The 6,304-nt window shown below is 53.3% G+C and overlaps 1 protein-coding gene across 1 annotated transcript in view; it reads left to right on the plus strand.

Annotated features, from left to right (window-relative positions):
• Positions 1-6,304, plus strand: part of KDM2B (lysine (K)-specific demethylase 2B) — a 120,214-nt gene that overhangs the window by 69,042 nt on the left and 44,868 nt on the right.

A 6,304-nucleotide genomic window follows, 5' to 3' on the forward strand; every position in this document is an offset into this window, starting at 1 on the left:
GCCCGCGGGCATCTGTGAGGACGCTGACCCCACGTCTTCTCCCACGGAGTGGCCTCACAGCTGACCGAGCAGTGGGTTTCTGAGGCCGTCGGCCACAGGCGGAGCGTGTCTGTCCTTCTCCTGTGGCCTTGCTGGGGGGTTTGAACCCCCACAGAGGCACAGCCCTCGGTTAGCAGTGCAAGACTCCCCAGAGCGGCTAGGGGTTTCGAACCCCTGACCTTTCACTTAGCACCAGAATGTGTAGCCACTCTGCCACAAGGCCCCTTTCCATAAACACTCCAGCCTGGAGAGGCGCCGGGGACAGGTGTGCTTTGCGCCATCGCATCCCTACGTTTACATGCAGCCTGCTTGTCCACCAACGTGTGAACGCAGGCCTCTCCACCTGGTGGTCATTTGGAAGATTGCAGAACGGAGGCGCCGGCCAGTCCGATCAGAACGCGTTTTTCTTCCGTCTTTCCCTCTCAGTCTCCTCACTGTCCTTCCCTCCTCTGCTGTCTCCTCCAGTTGCTTCATACGCTGTTCTGTCTCCTTTTGGAAAGGAATTACATTCTCTTGTGGAAATGACCTCCCTTAAAAATGTCCAATCGTAAGCTTGCTTCTGAAGTATGTAAACTAAAATTGAAACGGTGCAAAGATTTGCGTGGTCCTTGTGCAGGAAGGACCTGTGAATTCATGAAGTCTTCTGTGTTTTGGGGTGGCTAGATGGAGGGAAGGGAGCCCTGGTGGCTTAGTAGTAAAGATTTGCCGGCACAAAGGTCCTTGGCTCGAATCCACCAGCTGCTCCGAGGTGCAGCCCCCTCCCGTGCGACTTACTGCCTCTGAAAGCCTACCGCGGTTCGGCCCTGGGTTGATTCCGGCCCTGCCGCGGGTTGGCCCTGGCTTGATTCCGACTCTCTGGGACACAACAACACCTGACAGAGTGGCAGCCAAATTAGCGATCCCCAGGAGAATGACCAAAACCAACCAGCCCCCCAGGAAACGAGGAACAGGCTGTCCGTTTTCATTGTGGAAAACTTTTGGTTTGGAGCTTGAGAGGAAAATTAAAATATTGGGGTCCTAGATTTGTAATGTCAGGGCTTTATCTGCTGTTTCTTTATCCAAAGGATGCTGTTTTTGTGAAGAAAGGAAGGGTATAAATTGATAAAAATAATAGCACTAGTTTCAGGCTAACACTCGTCAAACAGGAAGGCAGGGAACAGGAAGAAGAGAACGTAGGGGCTTCTGTGCGTCCTGGCTGGTGGGGACTCAGAGTTACCAGCTGTAGCAGACGACACACCTCTGATGAAGCCTGGTCCTAAAGGCCCCTGCTCTCCGGTTCCTGTGCAGTGGGCAGCCTGGCAGCGTTGAGGGTGTGTTTGCATCCACGCCCCACACGCCCTTTGGTGCCGCCGCAGGTAGGAAGCTGAGGAGAATGCAGCCTGCCTCTAAGACGTGTGGGGTCGATTCTGGTTCCCGGGACGCTCAGAACCGCCCTGCGGGATTTCCTGGGAGCTCTGGTGGCTGAGGGAAGCTCTGATGGTGTCCTAGCCCGTAGGGAATTGTGGAGCTAACCCAGTAGCCACGACTCTGGTGGTTCAAATCTTCCAGCGGGATTGATAGGAGAAAGGAGGCAGTCTCTCCTTCCCTGGGATTTCAGCCTCGACAGCCCAGTGGTGGCCAGCTGTGAGCCCGCTCTCGCTGACCGTGAGCTGGGTTGAATCTTTACGAGAGCCCCTCCGAGGGGAGAGCAGAGATCTGTCCACTCCCAAGTCCATAAAGGGTCCCCATGGGTCAGGGTGGCAGGACAGCAGTGGGTTTGGTTTGTCTTTTAATTGTTGGGGTGGTTTAGTGCCCTTATGGCTAAAGAAATGGTTATTGGTTTCCTCTTCCTTGGGTCCACAATCAACAACCTTGGTACGAACAGTCAGGAAATCAAAGACGTATTGCACTGCGAACGTCAGCAGTCAGGGGCCGCTCCAAAGTGCGGAAGAGCAAGGATGTCAATGTAAAGACTAAGGTGCGCGTGATTCAAGCCATGGTCTTTTCATTTACTTGCTATGCATCTGAGAATTGGGCAGAGAATACAAATGGCAGAAAAACTGATGCCTTTGTGTTGTGGTGCTAAGGAGAGTCTATTTACTATCCAGGGACTGCCAAGAAAACAGGGAAGTATTGGAGAGGGTACCCCTAGACTGCTCATTGGAGCAGAGGGTGGTAAAACTTTATCTCACATATTTGGGCATATTGCTAGGAGGGGCAGCCCTTAGGAAGAGAAGTCGTGCAGGGGAAGTGGAGGGTGAGTGAAGGAGGGGAAGACCCTCATGGAGGTGAATGGACCCGATGACGTAACTGTGGGCTCAGGTGTGGCAGAGGTGATGAGCTACCTGTCCGTCACAACACCTAGCAACAGCAGCAGCAGCACCACTGGTTACTGAGCTGCGGTCCTCAAGGCTGAGGTGACTCGCCCCTGGGGAGTCTCAGGGTTGTTTCTGCAGGGTTGCTGTGGGTAGGACCCCCCTGTGAGGGCACTGGGTTCTGGGGTTGAATTTGGTTTGGGGATTAATCTTTACAGCTGTTAGCGTAATAGTTCGTGGTTCAGACCCACCGTCCTGCCAGTGGCAGTCACTCTTGTAAACATTCCCGCCTCGAGAATGCCCTGGGCATCTCTGCTTTGTCCCTCGGGGTCACTCGGGGCCAGTGTGCTCAGTCATTCCAGGGACCCGTCGTCCGGTCTTTGTCCCCAGGAGTCACCAGGTAGGTTAGAACCATCAGCCTTTCCGTCTGCAGCTGAGCACATAACCACTGTGCCACCAGGGCTCCCGGTTGCCAGTCTTTTAAAAATTAAACCGCTATAATCAAACATCACTCAGGTCCCATACAGTTGACCGCTTTTAGTGCACATCCCGTGTTTCTCAGCGCCTTCACAGAGTTGTGCAACCATCGCCACAATCTAATTTTAGAACATTTTCAACCGCCTCAGAGAAGCCCATGTCCATTAACGGTGACGGCCTGTCCCTTCCCCCAGCGCTTGGCAGCGACGCGGCCTCATGTCCCTGTGGGCTCGCCTGTGCTGGACATTTCGTGTACATGGAGTTAGAGATTTGTTCCTGTAGGACTTCTGTGTCCCAGCACACGATCGGGTGCTTCCCTGCTGGAATGTGTGTGTTTTGTGGTGGAAGGCACCTTGTGTGTGGATGCACGGACCGCTGACAGGGCAGCCCTGGCCACGGAGCGGCCCTGCCCCAGGGGTTTCTAAGGCTGCCAGGCTTCCTGGGAACCAACCGCCTCGGCTTTTCCCCATGAGTCAGCTAGTAGGTTTGAACCACAGACCTTTTGGTTAGTGGTCAAGTTTGTAACCACTCGGCTACCAGAGCTCCTTGTTTCTGAACACTCCACGTTACTTATCCTTCCGTCAGCTGGGAGATTCTCCCACCTGGCGCTGTTTTGACCACTCCTTTGACCGTGAGTGTCTCCAGTGTCCACATGGAGACATCTCTTTGTGTTTTTCTTGAGTAGGTGTGTCTTCCAGTGGACTTGCTGGGCCACAGGGTGTCTCTGTCTGAACTTTTTAAGGGAGATAGAAAATTGTTTTCTCAACTATTTCTTTACCAGCACGAGTTGTTTTCCAATTTTTTTATTATACTCTTCCTAGGACAGTTTCAGGGAGTGTGGGTGACCTAGTGGTAAGAAGCTGTACCAACAACTGGAGGTCACAGTTCAAGTCCAGAGCTCACCAGCTGCTGGTGGAAGAAGAATGGACAGTCTCCTCCCGTGCGATTGTCCATCTCTGAAAACCCGCTGGAGGGTCTGCTGTGTGTTGGTTCCTACTTGAGGGCACCCAGCAACAGTACATTGTTGGCTGGCAAACGCTGACGGCTCAGCGGTCAGGAGGTGCACGCGGAGCCCATGGCGTGAGGGGCGAGTCCACCTTCTCTGGGGAAAAAGTCCAGCGTTCTCCTCCTGTCCAAGTCCCTGCCTCTGAAAACCCCCTGGAGGGTCATCTGTGAGTTGGTTCTGACTCAAAGGTGCACAACAACAACAGTACAGTCTTGTTGGTTATTTTTTGATTTTTTTAACAGTATGGTGTTGAAAACACTCCGATGACAGAGTCCAGAGCATGTTGCATTGTAGTTGTTTTAAATTTTTATTATTTTTGTGTGTGTGAGTGTACCGTCAAATAGGATCTGACTGGTATAGGAGGAGATTGCCCCTCCTTCTCCAGCAGAGCATCTGGTGGATTCGAACCACATACCTCTAGGATTGCAGTGCAGCTTCTTGCCACTAGGCCACGAGAGGTCCCTAGCATGTTACATTGTTAAGCATAAGTTTATGTGTCTCTGGTAATTAAACTCCATCAGAGGGTCTGCAGAAGAAGGACAGATCTTCCATTAAGGTTTACAGACACTCGAGGGATGGTCGCCGTCTGTCTGGACACGCTCAGCAGTGGTGAGGTCTTACTTTTGTTAAGTGGTGCGTTGTTACTTTTCTAAAGTTTGCCTGGTGTTTATGGTACGTCATTTTAGAACTCAGAAACCCTGGAACACTGCTGAGTTGGCGGGAGCTGTGGTCTTGCCACACAGTCCCCACCGTCCTCTGGCCTGTGCTGCCTCTGGGCGTGTTGCGGGCGCCGTCCAGCTTGGTGCGGGGGGCTGGTCCTTCTGCGGGGCCTCTGCCTCACCAAGCGGGCCACCTTCTTCAGGGATGGCCCGTCTGTACCGCTCACGTGCCCACAGTACTGACGTGGCGTCTCTCCAGCCTCACTCTGGCTGCATTTCTTTCAAGACCGATTTGTTTCTTCTTCTGGTAGCTGGTGGTCCAGGAAATGCTCTCTGCCTACACCAGAGGCAAATTTGTGGATTTTTAAATTGTTATTTTATATCAAGGGTAGCAATACTGAGTTACCCAGAGTCTGCTGGTCTTCTGAACCTCAGTGTTTAGATGCATTATTTCACTGAGTCCTCTGTCAAAGCTGTTGTTGCCTTTGAACCTTGACTTGACCCTGGGTCGTGGTGGCCCTTGAATAACAGAAGGAAGCATCTCCTGGTCCTGCACTGCGATCCTTGCTCTGTGAGACATCCGCTGTATCTGCAGTGTCGTCTAGGTGACGGCACTGTGTCACACCGCATTCTCCTGTGATCCAAGTGGTCGATTTCAGAAGTCTTAGTCTGGAAGCTCCACAAAGACGTCCCTGCTCTGGGCGACCCTTCTGGTATTTGAAACACCACTCACTTAGCTTCCACCTTCCTCGTCCCACCTGAAGCACTTGCTGCAGAAGATCAAAGTCTGCCTCCTTCTGCCTTCAAACGGATTGCATCTCGACATCAAGAAGACAGAAATCCTAACCACTGGACCAAGAAGCAACAGCTTGACAGATGGAGAAAGGATGGAAACCGTGGACAGCTCCATCCTGCTTGGATCCACAGTCTTGGTACTGGCAGTCAGGAGATCAGGGGACGCCCTGCACTGGACAAGTCCGCTGTCAGGGCTCTCTCCACATTACTGAGGAGCAGCGGCGTCAGTTTGAAGACCATGTGCCTGATTAAGTCATGGTTTTTTCAGCCACCTGCTGCACATCTGAGAGCTGGACAGTGGATGAGGACGACCGAAGAAAAATCGACGCCTTTGCATTGTGCTGGAGAAGAGCACTGAATTGCCCAAAGAGCAAGGAATGGGCCCTGGAGAAAGCCCAGGCAGAGTGTCCTTCGAGGCAAGGGTGAGGAAGCTTGGTCTCATCCTTCGGGCGTGTTCCTGGAGAGACCTTTCCTTGGAAGGTGGCATCGTGCTTGGAAAGACGGAGGTTCAGCGAAGGAGAGGAAGACCCTCAAGACAGAGTGACCGTAGCAACGGCTCAGGTGTGTCAGAGATGGCGAGAGTGACGGGATGGACAGGGGTGAGGTCTGCTGTTCACAGAGGAGCTGGAAGTCCTGCCCAACTCAGCGCGCTGACCAGCTGCAGCAGCGAGCGAGCTTCCTGTTTCTCAGCCGCACGCCAGTCCCCCCGTAGCACGTCGGCCTCACAGCAGGCCAGCGCTTAGCCCACCGTGCCACCTGGGCTCTGTGGTCCGAGTACACGTGTGTCACTTCATCTTTATTTTAGTGATGTGAGTGGTGGGCAGTACTGCCGAAAACACACTGGTGGGTGTGAGGTGGTGTCTGTTCACACCGACTGGAGGATGGAGTAGGACCACTAGCAGGTGGGAAGGCTGTCACCTCGGGGAAGGCCACTGCCATGTCTCCACATGTCACCTCGGGGAAGCCCACCGCCACGTCTCTCACTGTCACCTCGGGGAAGCTCACCGCCACGTCTCCACATGTCACCTCGGGGA

Source organism: Elephantulus edwardii, unplaced genomic scaffold (genome assembly GCF_000299155.1).
Source record: "Elephantulus edwardii isolate Elephantulus edwardi_28Jun2011 unplaced genomic scaffold, EleEdw1.0 scaffold00148, whole genome shotgun sequence".
Taxonomy (NCBI): Eukaryota; Metazoa; Chordata; class Mammalia; order Macroscelidea; family Macroscelididae; genus Elephantulus; species Elephantulus edwardii.